At 44.1% G+C, this 15,912-nt stretch overlaps 1 protein-coding gene and 1 non-coding gene across 11 annotated transcripts in view; one reads left to right on the top strand and one right to left on the bottom strand.

Moving 5' to 3' along the window:
- Nucleotides 1–15,912, bottom strand: part of HHAT (hedgehog acyltransferase) — a 349,271-nt gene that overhangs the window by 12,902 nt on the left and 320,457 nt on the right. The gene's annotated exons all lie outside the window — the stretch shown is intronic.
- On the top strand, nt 7,550–7,656 carry LOC122708337. The gene has a single exon (XR_006345124.1). It is a non-coding gene; the product is annotated as a U6 spliceosomal RNA (small nuclear RNA).

A 15,912-nucleotide genomic window follows, 5' to 3' on the forward strand; every position in this document is an offset into this window, starting at 1 on the left:
GAATGTGAAGTCAAGTGGGCCTTAGAAAGCATCACTATGAACAAAGCTAGTGGAGGTGATGGAATTCCAGTTCAGCTATTTCAAATCCTGAAAGATGATGCTGTGAAAGTGCTACACTCAACATGCCAGCAAATTTGGAAAACTCAGCAGTGGCCACAGGACTGGAAAAGGTCCGTTTTCATTCCAATCCCTAAGAAAGACAATCCCAAAGAATGTTCAAACTACCACACAATTGTACTCATCTCACACGCTAGTAAAGTAATGCTCAAAATTCTCCAAGCCAGGCTTCAGCAACACGTGAACCGAGAACTTCCAGATGTTCAAGCTGGTTTTAGAAAAGGCAGAGGAACAGGAGATCAAATTGCCAACATCCGCTGCATCATCGAAAAAGCAAGAGAGTTCCAGAAAAACATCTATTTCTGCTTTATTGACTACGCCAAAGCCTTCGACTGTGTGGATCACAATAAACTGTGGAAAATTCTGAAATAGATGGGAATACCAGACCACCTGACCTGCCTCTTGAGAAACCTGTATGCAGGTCAGGAAGCAACAGTTAGAACTGGACATGGAACAACAGACTGGTTCCAAATAGGAAAAGGAATACGTCAAGGCTGTATATTGTCACCCTGCTTATTTAACTTATATGCAGAGTACATCACGCGAAATGCTGGGCTGGAAGAAGCACAAGCTGGAATCAAGATTGCCGGGAGAAATATCAATAACCTCAGATATGCAGATGACACCACCCTTATGGCAGAAAGTGAAGAGGAACTAAAAAGCCTCTTGATGAAAGTGAAAGAGGAGGGAATCCCCTGGTGGTCCAGTGGTTAAGACTGTGCTTCCACTGCAGGGGGTGTGAGTTCGATCCCTGGTCGGGGAACTAAGATCCCACATGCTGTGTAGTGCAGCCGAAAATAAACAAATAAATAAATAAATAAATAAAATCAGGTTCATGTAAAAAAAGTAAAAAAAAAAAAAATGAAAGAGGAGAGTGAAAAGGTTGGCTTCAAGATTAACATTCAGAAAACAAAGATCATGGCATCTGGTCCCATCACTTCATGGGAAATAGATGGGGAGACAGTGGAAACAATGGCAGACTTCATTTTTTTGGGCTCCAAAATCACTGTAGATGGTGACTGCAGCCATGAAATTAAAAGACGCTTACTCCTTGGAAGGAAAGTTATGACCAACCTAGATAGCACATTAAAAAGCAGAGACATTACTTTGCCAACAAAGGTCCATCTATTCAAGGCTATGGTTTTTCCAGTGGTCATGTATGGATGTGAAAGTTGGACTGTGAAGAAAGCTGAGTGCCGAAGAATTGATGCTTTTGAACTGTGGTGTTGGAGAAGACTCTTGAGAGTCCCTTGGACTGCAAGGAGATCCAGCCAGTCCATCCTAAAGGAGATCAGTCCTGGGTGTTCACTGGAAGGACTGATGCTGAAGCTGAAACTCCAGTACTTTGGCCACCTCATGCAAAGAGTTGACTCATTGGAGAAGACCCTGATGCTGGGAGGGATTGGGGGCAGGAGGAGAAGGGGACGACAGAGGATGAGATGGTTGGATGGCATCACCGACTCGAAGGACATGGATTTGAGTAAACCCCGGGAGTTGGTGATGGACAGGGAGGCCTGCGATTCATGGGGTCGCAAAGAGTCGGACACGCCTGAGAGACTGAACTGAACTGATGACCCTTAAGATTGACTGGTTTGATCTCCCGGAAAGTCCAAAGGACTTTCAGGAGTCTTCTCCAGCACCACAGTTCAAAGGCATTAATTCTTTGGAGTTTTACCTTCTTTATGGTCCGGCTCTCACAACCATACATGACCACTGGGAAGACCATAGCCTTTACTGTGCGGACCTTTGTCAGCAGAGTAATGTCTCTGCTTTTCAACACACTGTCTAGGTTTGTCATTTTTCTCCTGCCAAATGGTCCATACCGAAATCGAACTGATTACACTCTTTGTAGGTGAAGATCGAGAAGCTGTATACAGTCAGCAAAAACAAGACCTGGAACTGACTGTGGCTCAGATCATCAGCTTCTCCTAGTAAAACTCAGGCTTTACTTAAAGAAAACCAGGAAAAACAATAGGCCAGCCAGGTATGACTTAAATCATTTCCCGTATGAATTTGCAGTAGAGGTAACGAATAGATTGATGGGACTAGATCTAGTTAATAGTGTGCCTGAAGAAAGATGGACAGAGGTCCATGATATTGTATAGGAGGTGGCGAACAAAACCATCCCAAAGATAAAGGAAAGCAAGAAGGCAGTGTGCTTGTCTGAGGCGGCTTTACAAAGAGTGGAAGAACGAAGAGAAGTGAGAAGCAAGAGAGAGAGGGAGAGGTACATCCAATTAAATGCAGAGTTCCAAAAAACAGCTAGGAGAGACAAGAAGGCCTTCTTCAATGAGCAATGCTTAATAACAGAAGAAAACAACAAACGGGGAAAGACTAGCGATCTCTTCAGCAACACTGGAAACATCAAGGGAGCATTCCACACAAAGATGGGCACAATAAGGGGTAAAAATGGTAGAGACCTAGTAGACCTGAGGAGATCAAGAATAGATGAAAAGAATACATGGAAGAACTGTATGAAAAAGGTCTTAATGAACCAGATTACTACGATGGTGTGGTTAGTCACCCAGAGCCAGACGTTCTGGAGTGCGAAATCAAGTGGGCCTTAAGAAAGCTAGTGAATGAGATGAAATTCCAGCAGAACTATTCAAATCCATACAGAATGATGCCATCAAGATTTTGCATTCACTATGTCAGCAAATCTGGAAGACCCAGCAGCGGCCACTGGACTGGAAAAGGTCAGTCCTCATCCCAATCCCCAAGAAGGGTAGTGTCAAAGAATGTGCTAAACCAGGGACAACTGCAGTCATCTCCCATGCTAGTAAGGTCACGCTTAAAATCTTAAATGCTAGGCTTCAGCATTATGCGAACCAAGAACTTGCAGATGTCCAAGCAGGGTTTAAAAGAGGAAGAGGAACTAGAGAGCAAATTGCCAACTTTCACTGGATTACAGAGAAAGCAAGGAAATTTCAGAAAAACATCTATCCCTGTTTCATCGACTACGCTAAAGCCTTTGACTGTGTGGATCATGATAAACTCTGGAAAGCTCTTAGAGAGACGGGAATGCCAGACCATCTTATCTGTCTCCTAAGAAACCTGTATGCAGGTCAAGAAGCAACAGAACGACCCCTGTATGGAACAACTGATTGGTTCAGGACAGAGGAAGGAGCATGCCAGGGCTGTCTGCTGTCACCCTGTTCCTTTAACCTATACGCTGAGTACATCATGAGCAATGCCGGGCTGGATGAGTTATAAGCTGGAATCAAGATAGGTGGGAGAAACATCAACAACCTCAGATATGCAGATGATACCTCTCTAATGGCAGAAAGTGAAGAGGAACTAAAGAGCCTCTTGATGACGGTGAAGGAGGAGAGTGAAAGAGCCAGCTTAAGACTAAATATTAAAAAAAAAAAAAAAAAAACTAAGATCATGGCATCCAGTCCCATTACTGCATGGCAAATAGAAGTGGAAAAGGTGGAAACAGTGATAGATATCCTCTTCTTGGGCTCCAAAATCACTGCAGACAGTGACTGCAGCCATGAAATCAGAAGACAATTGCTTTTTGGCAGGAATCGTAGAGAGTACAGCCCTGTAAAATTCAAGTCTTCAAATCCTCTTCCCCTCCCCCTGCCCCAGGAAAAGTACAAAGACTGAGGTTACACTGAAAGAGCCCTGCAGGCAGGAGTGGGGGGTGGGAAGGGTACCCTGTCTCGGCTGGGATCAGAAGGCAGTGTTCTAGAAATATCACCAGATGCAGCAGATTCTTAGTGTGAGGGGCTTACGAAGGTATTTATTTACCTGACATGTAAAGTGACTCACACATATCTGCTGTCCTTGTTTTAGGAGTAGCAGGGGAAAATAGTCTGAGAAAGCTCCACTCGAAACTTTTTAATGAATGGCAAAGGTTAAACCCTACTATCAGAACTTTATAAAAGAGAGATAATTGATATAAACAAATAAAGTGACTCAGACACTCTTTTCATTACAGAGAACAACATTTTGTGCCTTGAAGATGCCATTCCGGAAGAACGCTGTGTTCCTACTGACTCTGGCCAATGGCCCTGAGGGGGTCTGCCTGGAACCACGGGCCAGCACTGCCCCTGCTCCGGGCCCAGGCTGGGATGTGCCCCTCGCAGCCCCGGGTCCCTTCTGGCACCCCATTCACCTGGGCAGCCCAGATGTTCCTGAGCCCATGCAAGCCTTGGCAGGGAGCAAAGCCTCAGCAGTCTCACGGGGGATGCTCACAGGTTAAGTTCTCTTCCTCCCCTGCCCAGCCGCTCAGAATGACACAGCTGAAACCAGTGTTTTAGGGGCAGAGAAGACAGGACAGGGCTCTGCTGACATGGAGACGAGGAGGAACAAGGCAAGGGCAGCCTGGATCTCTCGGGCATGTTAGAATTAACAAATAGTTAGCTGGAGTCCCTGATAGCTCAGTTGGTAAAGAACCAGCCTGCAATGCGGTAGACCCCAGGTCCATTCCTGGGTTGGGAGGATCCACTAGAGAAGGGATAGGCTACCCACTCCAGCTTTCCTGGGCTTCCCTGGTGGCTCAGCTGGTAAAGAATCCACCTGCAGTTCGGGAGACCTGGGTTCGATCCCTGGGTTGGGAAGATCCCTGGAGAAGGGAACAGCTACCCACTCCAGTATTCTGGCCTGGAGAATTCCACAGACTGTATAGTCCACGGGGTCACAGAGAGTTGGACACGACTGAGCGGCTTTCACTCAGCAGCAGTCACTAATTAGATTTGTGCGCCCTTCCCCGCCGAGTCCTCCGGGCTTCCTGCTTAGCCAGCAGGAGGGGTGGGAGGCCGGGCTCCTTCGGGGAAACTCGCCCCACTGTTTACTCTCTTCCCGGTAGTCTTTCCACGGGATTAGTCGTCGGCCTCCAGGGAAGGGATCTCAGCTGCCGTGCTTTCTGACGCGGTTCTGTTTGTGACCTCGGAGCGCACTATTAGACTCCGGACTCCTTGCCGAGTTTCCCAGCTGCTCCCGCGGTGTGGGTCAGCTCAGGGCGTGGAACCAGCCCGCCAGGCCCTTTCTCGGATTCCTCTACAGGGACAAGGCGGCGTCTGTGAAGGTCAGCTCTACGGCGTGGATCTGGACTTCCCTCCATCTGACCCATCACATCCATCCAGTCCTTCCAATCTTGTGTCCCAGCTACGTAGCTGCTGATGCAAGAGGGGACTGTGATGGTCCCCTCTCCGGGTCTCCCATGATACCCCTGGGTGGAGGTTTGAGCTATAATGTTGGCATCTTTCACTGCTTCTCCTTCCCCTAGGGGGCCGCCCTGGGTCTCATTTGGGAAGATTTGGCTCCATCCTTACTGTAATGGCTGGGAAGGATCCCATCATAAACTACTCATCCTTGAGACTCATCATTCGATACTTACGGAGCTCTTACTACATACACACTGGGTGAGGCCAGAGATGCTGCAGACATTAAAAGGCTGACTTACGGTTACAGACACAGGAATTCCGTGTAAAAAGATGTCATGACCACAGGGTATTTCCCAATGCAGAAGATGTTTCTGTGAGCTGGACGTCATGTCGAGGGCTGGGTAAAATGGTAGGGGAACTGGCATCTGTGCTCAGAGCTCCATTCTGAGCTCCAGAGCTCCAGAGCACTGAGAGCCTGGCTGTGAAGGGAGCAGGAGCAGACAGGGCGGAGGAAACGTGGACTGCCTGGATTCCGACCATCACCCGTGTCTGCGCCGGAAGGGCAGCCATGGCGAGCTATTCCTGAGCACATGCCTTCCAGTAATTTCCAGCCTCTGGATAAACCCCCCCTCAATGGAAGAAGGCCTGCCCTCCAGAAAGACCATCTACCCAGCAAGACTTAGAATGGATTTTTCACCCCAGATTTTAATCTGTTCATTTTCTGACCAGGTAACACACAATTATAAAATTCAAATGTTCCAAAGAGTAAGCAGGGAAAAGTAAATCTCCATCTTCCAACCTCCATGTCCAGTCCACCTAACCCCTTTCCCTAGAAGATCTGTTTTCAGTTCCGTGTTTCTACTCCCAGGGATATTCTATGCACACAGAAGTATAACATACATATCCATATATACACATGCACACAAATGCATACATATACACACAAATAATTTAAATGGTTTTTAACTTTTCATTCTGAAATATATATTATCTTGAACACAAATACTACATGCACTGTTCATTTCCTTATTTTTTAAGGTTTTATATACTGGGGATTGTTCCTTGTAGATACATGTAACATCTCTTCATCCTTTTTAATGGCTATGGAAATTTCTGAATTTATGTACCATAATTTAACTGACTCCCTCTTATGGGCATTAGGTCCATTCTAATTTTTGCTGTTACAAAAAATGCTGCAATGAATATCTTTGTATAATATTTCATTTCACATGTATAAAAGTGTATCTGAATGGCAAATCCCTACAAGTAGAATGGCTGGCTCAGTTTTGGTAGATACTTCCAAACCATTCCCTACAGAGGAGTCACCATGAGCTAAATATATGAGGTTAAATTTTTTAATCTTTGCAATCTAGAGCTTGTAATTTGCATTTCCCAGGTTGAGGTTGATATACAAATACTGACTCCTTATATACCTGAAATTAATATAATTTTATATGTCAATGACACTTCAATTTAAAAAAAAGTGAGGTTGAGCATCTTTTCATTCGTTTCAGAGCTATCTGTGTTTCCTCTTTCTGAGAACTGTCCATCCAAGTCCTTTTGCTACTTTCCTACTAAGTGGGTGCCTTTTTCTCCCAGATTTTAAGGGTGAGAGTGGTTATTACTATTGCCCAGCCTGACAGGTGTCCTGCAACCATCAGCAAGTCTGAGGTCAAGGGCACTGAGTCGGTGGGAAGCTGGCCACAGGCAGGGACAGGCCGGGGGACAAGCTGCCAAGATGGGAGCAGCCACCCTGAGCACCCCAGGGGCCCCCGTGCTGGGACGAGGGCCAGAAGAACACGGCCGGCACAGCTTCTGTCTTCTAGAGCAGCTCGGTGTCCCCCGTTTCTGAATATTTATTAAGTGAAGAAATCAAGACAAACTTCGTTACTATTAGCATCGGCATCTCTGCAGAGAGTGCTCAGTGAGTCAGGCCAGAAAGACTGTACACTTATATTCTCACTCCACTCGGCCCTTCAGCTGGGAACTGGAGCAAGGCTTTATTAGCCTGCCTGCTACTCCCTTTTCCCCCTCCCTCCATCCTTTTCTTCCTTCCCTGCTCTCTCCCTTTGCCTCCCTCCCCTCCCCTCTTTTTCCTTCTATCCATCCCATCCACTGCCTACTTTAATATTGAATTAGAGGGCAGGCAAGGCTTAGCTCTGAAGCCTTTCTCTCATGCAAATTTCCCAGTGTAGGTGGGCAACTCATGTGTGTGTGCTAAGTTGCTTTGGTCATGTCCAACTCTTTGCAACCCTATAGACTGTAGCCCGTCAGGCTCCTCTGTCCATGGGATTCTCCAGGCCAGAACAGTGAAGTGGGTGCTCACTTTGGCAGCACATATACTAAAATTGGAATGATACAGAGAAGATTAGCATGGTCCCTGCACAAGGATGACATGCAAATTCGTGAAGTGTTCCACATTTTTCTCAAAATGGATTAAAGACCTAACTGTAAGACCAGAAACTATAAAACTCTTAAAGGAAAACATAGGCAGAACACTTGATATAAATCAAAGCAAGATCTGTATGACCCACCTCCTAGAGTAGTGGAAATAAAAACAAAAGTAAACAAGTGGGACCTGATTAAACTTAAAAGCTTTTGCACAGCAAAGGAAATTATAAGCAAGGTGAAAAGACAACCCTCAGAATGGGAGAAAATAATAGCAAATGAAACAATGGACAAAGGATTAATTTCCAAAATATACAAGCAGCTCATATAGCTCAATACCAGAAAAACAAACAACCCAATCAAAGAGTGGGAAAGAGACCTAAACAGACATCTCTCCAAAGAAGACACAGACGGCTAACAAACACATGAAAAGCTGCTCAACATCGCTCATTATTAGAGAGATGCAAATCAAAACTACAAAGAGATATCACCGCACACCAGTCAAAATGGCCATCATCAAAAAGTCTACAAACAGTAAATGCTGGAGAGGGTGTGGAGAAAAGGGAATGCTCTTGCACTGTTGGTGGGAATGTAAATTGATACAGCCATTATGGAAGACGGTACGGAGATTCCTTTAAAAACTAGGAATAAAACCACCATATGACCCAGCAATCCCACTCCTAGGCATATACCCCGAGGAAACCAAAATTGAAAGAGACACATGTATCCCATTGTTCACTGCAGCACTATTTACAACAGCCAGAACATGGAAGCAACCTAGATGCCCATCAACAGATGAATGGATAAAGAAGTTGTGGTACATATACACAATGGAATATTACTCAGCCATAAAAAGGAATGCATTTGAGTCAGTTCTAATGAGATGGATGAACCTAGAACCTATTATACAGAGTGAAGTAAGTCAAAAAGAGAAAGATAAATATTGTATTCTAATGCACATATACAGAATCTAGAAAAACAGTACTGACGAATTTATTTACAGGGCAGCAATGGAGAAACAGACCTAGAGAATAGACTTTATGGACTTGGGGAGAGGGGAGGAGAGGGTGAGATGTATGGAAAGAGTAATGTGGAGACTTACATTACTGTCTGTAAAACAGATAGCTAACTGGAATTTGCCGTATGACTCAGGAAACTCAAACAGGCCTCTGTATCAACCTAGAGGGGTGGGATGGGGAGGGAGACGAGAGGGAGGTTCAAAAGGGAGGGGTACATGTATACCCATGGCTGTGGATTCCTAGTCTGAGCCCAATAAAATTGACTATTTATTCTTCAAAACACACACACACACACACACACACACACACACAACATTTGGAAAAAAAAAAAAAAAAAAGAACAGTGGAGTGGGTTGCCTTGCCCTCCTCCAGGGGATCTTCCTGACCCAGGGATTGAACCTGTGTCTCTTAAGTCTCCTGCATTGGCAGGCGGGTTCTTTACCACGAGCACCACCTGGGAAGCTATATCTAGCTTCAGTTCCAATTACTTAAACCCTCCTCACCCCTTGACAGTTAGGTCTTCCTTCAGTTCTGAGCCAGTCCCAATGGATGGGAGCCAGGATTACGTAAATTAGCCGCACGCACACTATGCAATGGGTCCTGGTGCGAGAACTCGGGGCTGTTATAAGACTTCCATCTCCTGCTCACTCCACCAGCCCCTTCTCTGGGTTTCCTTTACTGCCAACCAAGCTCTGGCCTAGAGGTCACCAAGTGGCCAAGTCCAGGTGCTTGCTTTATTACTGTGAAAGAGGGGTTTTCTATGTTCCTCTCTAGGCTGGTCCAGGATGGATCATTAAGCTTGTTTTATTCCTCAATTCTGAGCAATTTCTCCTGGCATGGAGGAGGAAGAGGGGAGGAAAAATGGACTCCTTCCTCTTCGCCGTTCTTGCGTCTCTCCAGCTCCAGAAGGCATCAGCGGCTCCCAACTCCAGCTCCCACTGACTCTCTCAACCTCAGCAGCATCTGCCTCCCTGGAGGTCCAAGGACCAGCCTCAGCATCACCTGGTCTGTGGTTCAAGTATGAGCCAGAGGGCAACCCTCCGAGATCTGAACACCGGCCTCCCGGCGCCTCTTCTCTGAGCTCCCACAGTCCAGGGGTCCCACCCCTTCATTTTGGAATTCCCCAGCCCGAGGCTTAGTAGCCACTTTCTATAGTGGCTCATATCTGGGTTATTCCAGGGTCCCTTCTGGCTCTTTTAGTCTTCTAATAGGTGTGTAACTCTCTGTATTAAATCCCTCTGTTTGAAATATCAGGCATGATCTCTAATATCCTGACTAGCCCTTATGCTGTGCCTCACTTAACTCCTAATTTTAGTCCCAAGCCGGATGAGCGCTTCCTGGGTAGCAGGAAGACTAGGGAAGGAGAAAGAATAATCGTGTGAGCCTGGAGAGAGGAATGGGGGAGAATGCCATGCACAGAGGAGGGACCCAGGATTTGGGGGGCTCGCCCTTTAAAGAGAATCAGCTGTAGAGTTCTCACCCAAGTGCTATTTCTCCCATAGTCAGAGTCTTGATCTGTTTTTGTTTTTTTTCTGACAGCTCCAGGCTCCCTTCTGAGCTGGGTCTTCTCTTCCCCCCGAGATGAGACTGTATAGCTCTCAACAGACAATTAAATAGGGCTTCTCAACACAACATTTATTTATTTTTTTGGCTTCAGATACCATTTATTCCAAAGTGTAGATCTTAACTATTATGCTATATTGCCACTTCTGTTGCCTTCATTCCTTATAGTACTATTGGGAGAGTCACATAAAAGGGATTTTTGTTTTTGTTTTTCCATTTATTTTTATTAGTTGGAGACTAATTACTTTACAATATTGTAGTGGTTTTTGCCATACATTGACATGAATCAGCCATGGATTTACATGTGTTCCCCATCCCGATCCCCCCTCCCGCCTCCCTCCCCATCCCATCCCTCTGGGTCTTCCCAGTGCACCAGCCCTCAGCACTTGTCTCACGCATCCAACCTGGGCTGGTGGTCTGTTTCACCCTTGATAGTATACTTGTTTCAATGCTGTTCTCTCAGAACATCCCACCCTCTCCTTCTCCCACAGAGTCCAAAAGTCTGTTCTGTACATCTGTGTCTCTTTTTCTGTTTTGCATATAGGGTTATTGTTACCATCTTTCTAAATTCCATATATATGTGTTAGTATACTGTAATGGTCTTTATCTTTCTGGCTTACTTCACTCTGTATAATGGGCTCCAGTTTCATCCATCTCATTAGAACTGATTCAAATGAATTCTTTTTAATGGCTGAGTAATATTCCATGGTGTATATGTACCACAGCTTCCTTATCCATTTGTCTGCTGATGGGCATCTAGGTTGCTTCCATGTCCTGGCTACAATAAACAGAGCTGCGATGAACACTGGGGTGCACGTGTCTCTTTCAGATCTGGTTTCCTCGGTGTGTATGCCCAGAAGTGGGACTGCTGGGTCATATGGCAGTTCTAATTCCAGTTTTTTAAGGAATCTCCACACTGTTCTCCATAGTGGCTGTACTAATTTGCATTCCCACCAACAGTGTAAGAGGGTTCCCTTTTCTCCACACCCTCTCCAGCACTTATTGCTTGTAGACTTTTGGATAGCAGCCATCCTGAGTGGCGTGTAATGGTACCTTGTTATGGTTTTGATTTGCATTTCTCTGATAATGAGTGATGTTGAGCATCTTTTCATGTGTTTGTTAGCCATCTGTATGTCTTCTTTGGAGAAATGTCTGTTTAGTTCTTTGGCCCATTTTTTTGATTGGGCCATTTATTTTTCTGGAATTGAGCTGCAGGAGTTGCTTGTATATTTTTGAGATTAATCCTTTGTCTGTTGCTTCGTTGCTATTTTCTCCCATTCTGAGGGCTGTGTTTTCACCTTGCTTATAGTTTCCTTTGTTATCAACACAACATTTAATCAGTAATATTTCTTATAGTGAATTATCTTCTTTTTCTCCTTCTACATGTATAATATGAGAATATGTTGTTGTTGTTTAAAAAAAATAATTTTGGCCTACCTGGACCAACTAGAGGAGGAGTGTGCTATGAAGCAAATAAGTTAATAAAGCACAGGCCTGCCTAGTGACCACATACCTCCAGTTCACTCCCTATCTTCTTCATCACCTTACTAAAGAGGGAAGGGTTTGACAGCTTTTCTTGTCTAAATTAGTAGCTATACAGGGATATCCAGTTGATCTAGAAAGAGATCAAAATGCCTTTTGTCCAGAAATAAAAGCAAAAATAAACAAATGGGAACTAATCAAACTTAAAAGTTTTTCACAGCAAAGGAAACCATCAACAAAACAAAAAGACAACCTTTGGAATGGGAGGAAATATTTGAAAATGATACAATGGACAAGGGTTTAATAACATCCAAGATATACATACAGTTCAAATATCAAAAACTAAGCAACCCAATCTAAAAATGGACAGAAGACCTAAACAGACATTTCTTCAAAGAAGGCACACAGATGGCCAATAGGTACATAAAAAGATGTTCAACATCAAGAATATCAACGCAGAGCAATGCAAATCAAAACTACAACGAGCTATCCCCTCACACCCATCAGAGTGGCCATCATTAAAAAGTCTACACATAATAAATGAGGGAGAGAGTATGGAGAAAAGAGAACTCTTCTACACTGTTAGTGAAAATGTTAATGCAACCACTGTGGAGAGCAGTGGCCCAGACGGTAAAGACTCTGCCTGCAGTGCAGGAGACCCAGGTTTGATCTCTGGGTTGGGAGGATCCCCTGGAGAAGAAGACTGGCAGACTACAGTCCATGGGGTCACAGAGAATCAGACGTGACTGAGCGTGCACGCACGTTCACTGCAGCACTACTCACAATAGCCGGCACATGGAAGCAACCTGAATGTCCATCTACAGATGAATGGATAAAAAAGATGTAACATACTCACACATACACAATGGAATACCACTCAGCCACACAAAACAATGAAATAATACCACTGACAGCAACATGGACGGACCTGGAGGTTATCACTCTAAGTGAAATTTAAGTCAGAGGAAGGTAATTATCATAAGATATCACTTATATGTGGAACCTAAAATATGAAACAAATGAACTTATTTACAAAACAGAAACAGACTCACAGGCATAGAGAATAAACCTATGATTACCAAAGGGGAAAGCAGATGGGTGAGGGGTAAATTAGGAGTTTGGGATTAGCAGATACAAACTACTATATATAAAATAGATAAACAAGGTTCTACCGTAGAGCACAAGGAACTATATTCATTATCCTGTAATAAACCATAATGGAAAAGAATATGAAAAAGAATAACTGAATCAGTTTGCTATTTACCAGAAACTAACAACAACACTGTAAATCAACTATACTTAAATAAAAAAGTTTTTTAAAAACCACATCAAAGTATCACCTCACACCTGTCAGAATGGCTATCATCAAAATTCCTACAAATAAAAAAAAAAATTCCTACAAATAATAAATGCTGGAGAGGGTATAGAAAAAAGGGAACCCTCCCCTACACTGTTGGTGGGAATGTAAACTGGTACAGCCACTATGGAAAATAGCAGGGAGGTTCCTTAAAAAACTAAAATTAGAGCTACCATGTAACCAGGAATCCCACTGCTGGGCATATGTGTGAAAAAGACAAAAACTCTAATTTGAAAAGATATGTGCACCCCAATGTTCATAGCAGCACTATTTACAATAGCCGGCACATGTAAACAGCCCAAGCACCCAACGAACGTTTAAGGATATGTGACATATAAATCATATCTCACATATATACATATATATATCACATATATATGTGCCACATTTTATACATATGTATGTGTGTGTGTGTATATATATCTTTATAATGTGATATATATAATGGAATATTCAGTTCAGTTGCTCAATCGTGTCCGACTCTTTGCGACCCCATGAATCGCAGCACGCCAGGCCTCCCTGTCCATCACCAACTCCTGGAGTTTACTCAAACCCATGTCCATCGAGTCAGTGATGCCATCCAGCCATCTCATCCTCCGTCATCCCCTTCTCCTCCTGCCCCCAATCCCTCCCAGCATCAGGGTCTTTTCCAATGAGTCAACTCTTCTCATGAGGTGGCCAAAGTACTGGAGTTTCAGCTTCAGCATCAGTCCTTCCAGTGAACACCCAGGACTGATCTCCTTTAGGATGGACTGGCTGGATCTCCTTGCAGTCCAAGGGACTCTCAAGAGTCTTCTCCAACACCACTGTTCAAAAACATCAATTCTTCGGTGCTCAGCTTTCTTTACAGTCCAACTCTCACATCCATACCTGACCACTTGAAAAACCATAGCCTTGACTAGACAGACCTTTGTTGGCAAAGTAATGTCTCTGCTTTTTAATATGCTATCTAGGTTGGTCATAACTTTCCTTCCAAGGAGTAAGCATCTTTTAATTTCATGGCTGCAATCACCATCTGCAGTGATTTTGGAGCCCCCCAAAATAAAGTCTGCCATGGTTTCCACTGTTTCCCCATCTATTTCCCATGAAGTGATGCCATAAAAAGAATGAAATATTGCCATTTTCAGCAACATGGATGGACCCAGGGAATATCACACTAAATGAAGTAAGTCACACAAAGAAAAACAAATATCGCATAATATCATTTAGAAAGTGAAAGTGCATGTCGCTCAGTCGTGTCCAACCCTTTGTGACCCCATGGACCATACTGTCCATGGAATTCTCCAGGCCAGAATACTGGAGTAGGTAGCCTTTCCCTTCGACAAGGGATCTTCCCAACCCAGGGATTGAACCCATGTCTCCCACATTGCAGGTGGATTCTTTAACCAGCTGAGCCATAAGGGAAGCAATATCATTTAGATGTGGAATCTAAAAAATAATACAAATGAATCTATATACAAAACAGAGATTCACAGATGGAGATAACTTATGGTTACTAAAATGGAAGGGGAGATGAGGGGAATAAATTAGGAGTTGAGGATTAACAGATACAAACTATTATACATAAAATGGATAAGCAACAAGGATTTACGGTATAGCACAGGGAACTACATTCAATATCTTGCAGTCACCCACACTGGTGACCGTAAATAATCTGTAAAAAATACGTATATACATAACTGAGTCACTTTTTTGAATACCTGAAACTAACACAACTCTGTAAATCAACTAGCTTTCAAATACAAAATAGCCCTTTTTCCAAAAACTTCCAAACATTCTGAAAAGAGAGTTGTAGCTGAATCCCCTTAAATGTGTTCACACCTGGCTAAATCCCAAAGGTACAAACAAAAAGCCTTTGTATTATCTTTGTCCTTTTAAGAAAAAATAATCAGACTGTGCTCTTCACTTTGTTAGATCCGAGAATGCACCTGTTTAACAGAATCTTTAAAAATAAATTTTAAAATGTCCTACTTCCGTTCTCTCTCTAGGATGAGGAACCACAAAGCAGAAAGGAGTAATATTACCTACCGCCGTGGTTGGGCCAGTTTCAGGAGCCAGAACTCTCAGCCTCAGAAAAGGGCCCTGCCCTGGGACTCAGGAATCCTGACTTCCACCTCATGTTAGCTATTTATACTAACTTCTCTGCACTGCCTGTATTTAAAACCAGAATCATACTCACAAAATCATGATGTCTCCATTCATTCAGCAGGATGCCTGAAGACAGCAAAATTCTGGCAAGGATGTACTTACACATCTCAAAACCTTTAAGTTGAAACAGGTTTCCTTATGCCTAAAACTTGCCATTGAACAAGCCCCTTTCTGGCTTGAAGAGATATGGAGCCACAAATCCAGAATGTACTCTGCCTGCATAAACATTTTGCTATTTTGTTGTTTCTAATCCCAAACTTGCTGCTGTTATTTAAACCTGTCATCCCATCAGCATTGCTGTTTGTCAACAGCACGATTTCTGGGGCACCAACCGGGATCCCCGTGCCCAGCATTCCAACGTGCTGCCTTCCCGTTTCCCATAAGCCAGACAAGCTAGTTGACATCTACACGTGACTGACCTCCACGCGGTCACTGCCTGAGACAATTTCAGGCACAGGGTGGGCTGTGCGGATGGCTCCAAGCAGCCCAGCCTCATAAACGGAAAAACACTGCACTCCCTGCATCCCACGGTCTGAGGGTCATCTTTGCACAGAAAGGTCTGCCACAGCCATGGCAGGGTCTGCCTCCAGGGACACCAATCACTGCTGGATTCAGCGTGGCCGGCACTGTGCTGCAGCTGCCTCGGTCGGACCAACACAGACCTATCTTGGTTACTCTTTGGGAGCTGATATGTATTCAAGGCTTGTTTTGTGAACTCCTTTCT

The sequence above is a fragment of the Cervus elaphus genome, chromosome 14, assembly GCF_910594005.1.
Source record: "Cervus elaphus chromosome 14, mCerEla1.1, whole genome shotgun sequence".
Classification (NCBI taxonomy): Eukaryota; Metazoa; Chordata; class Mammalia; order Artiodactyla; family Cervidae; genus Cervus; species Cervus elaphus.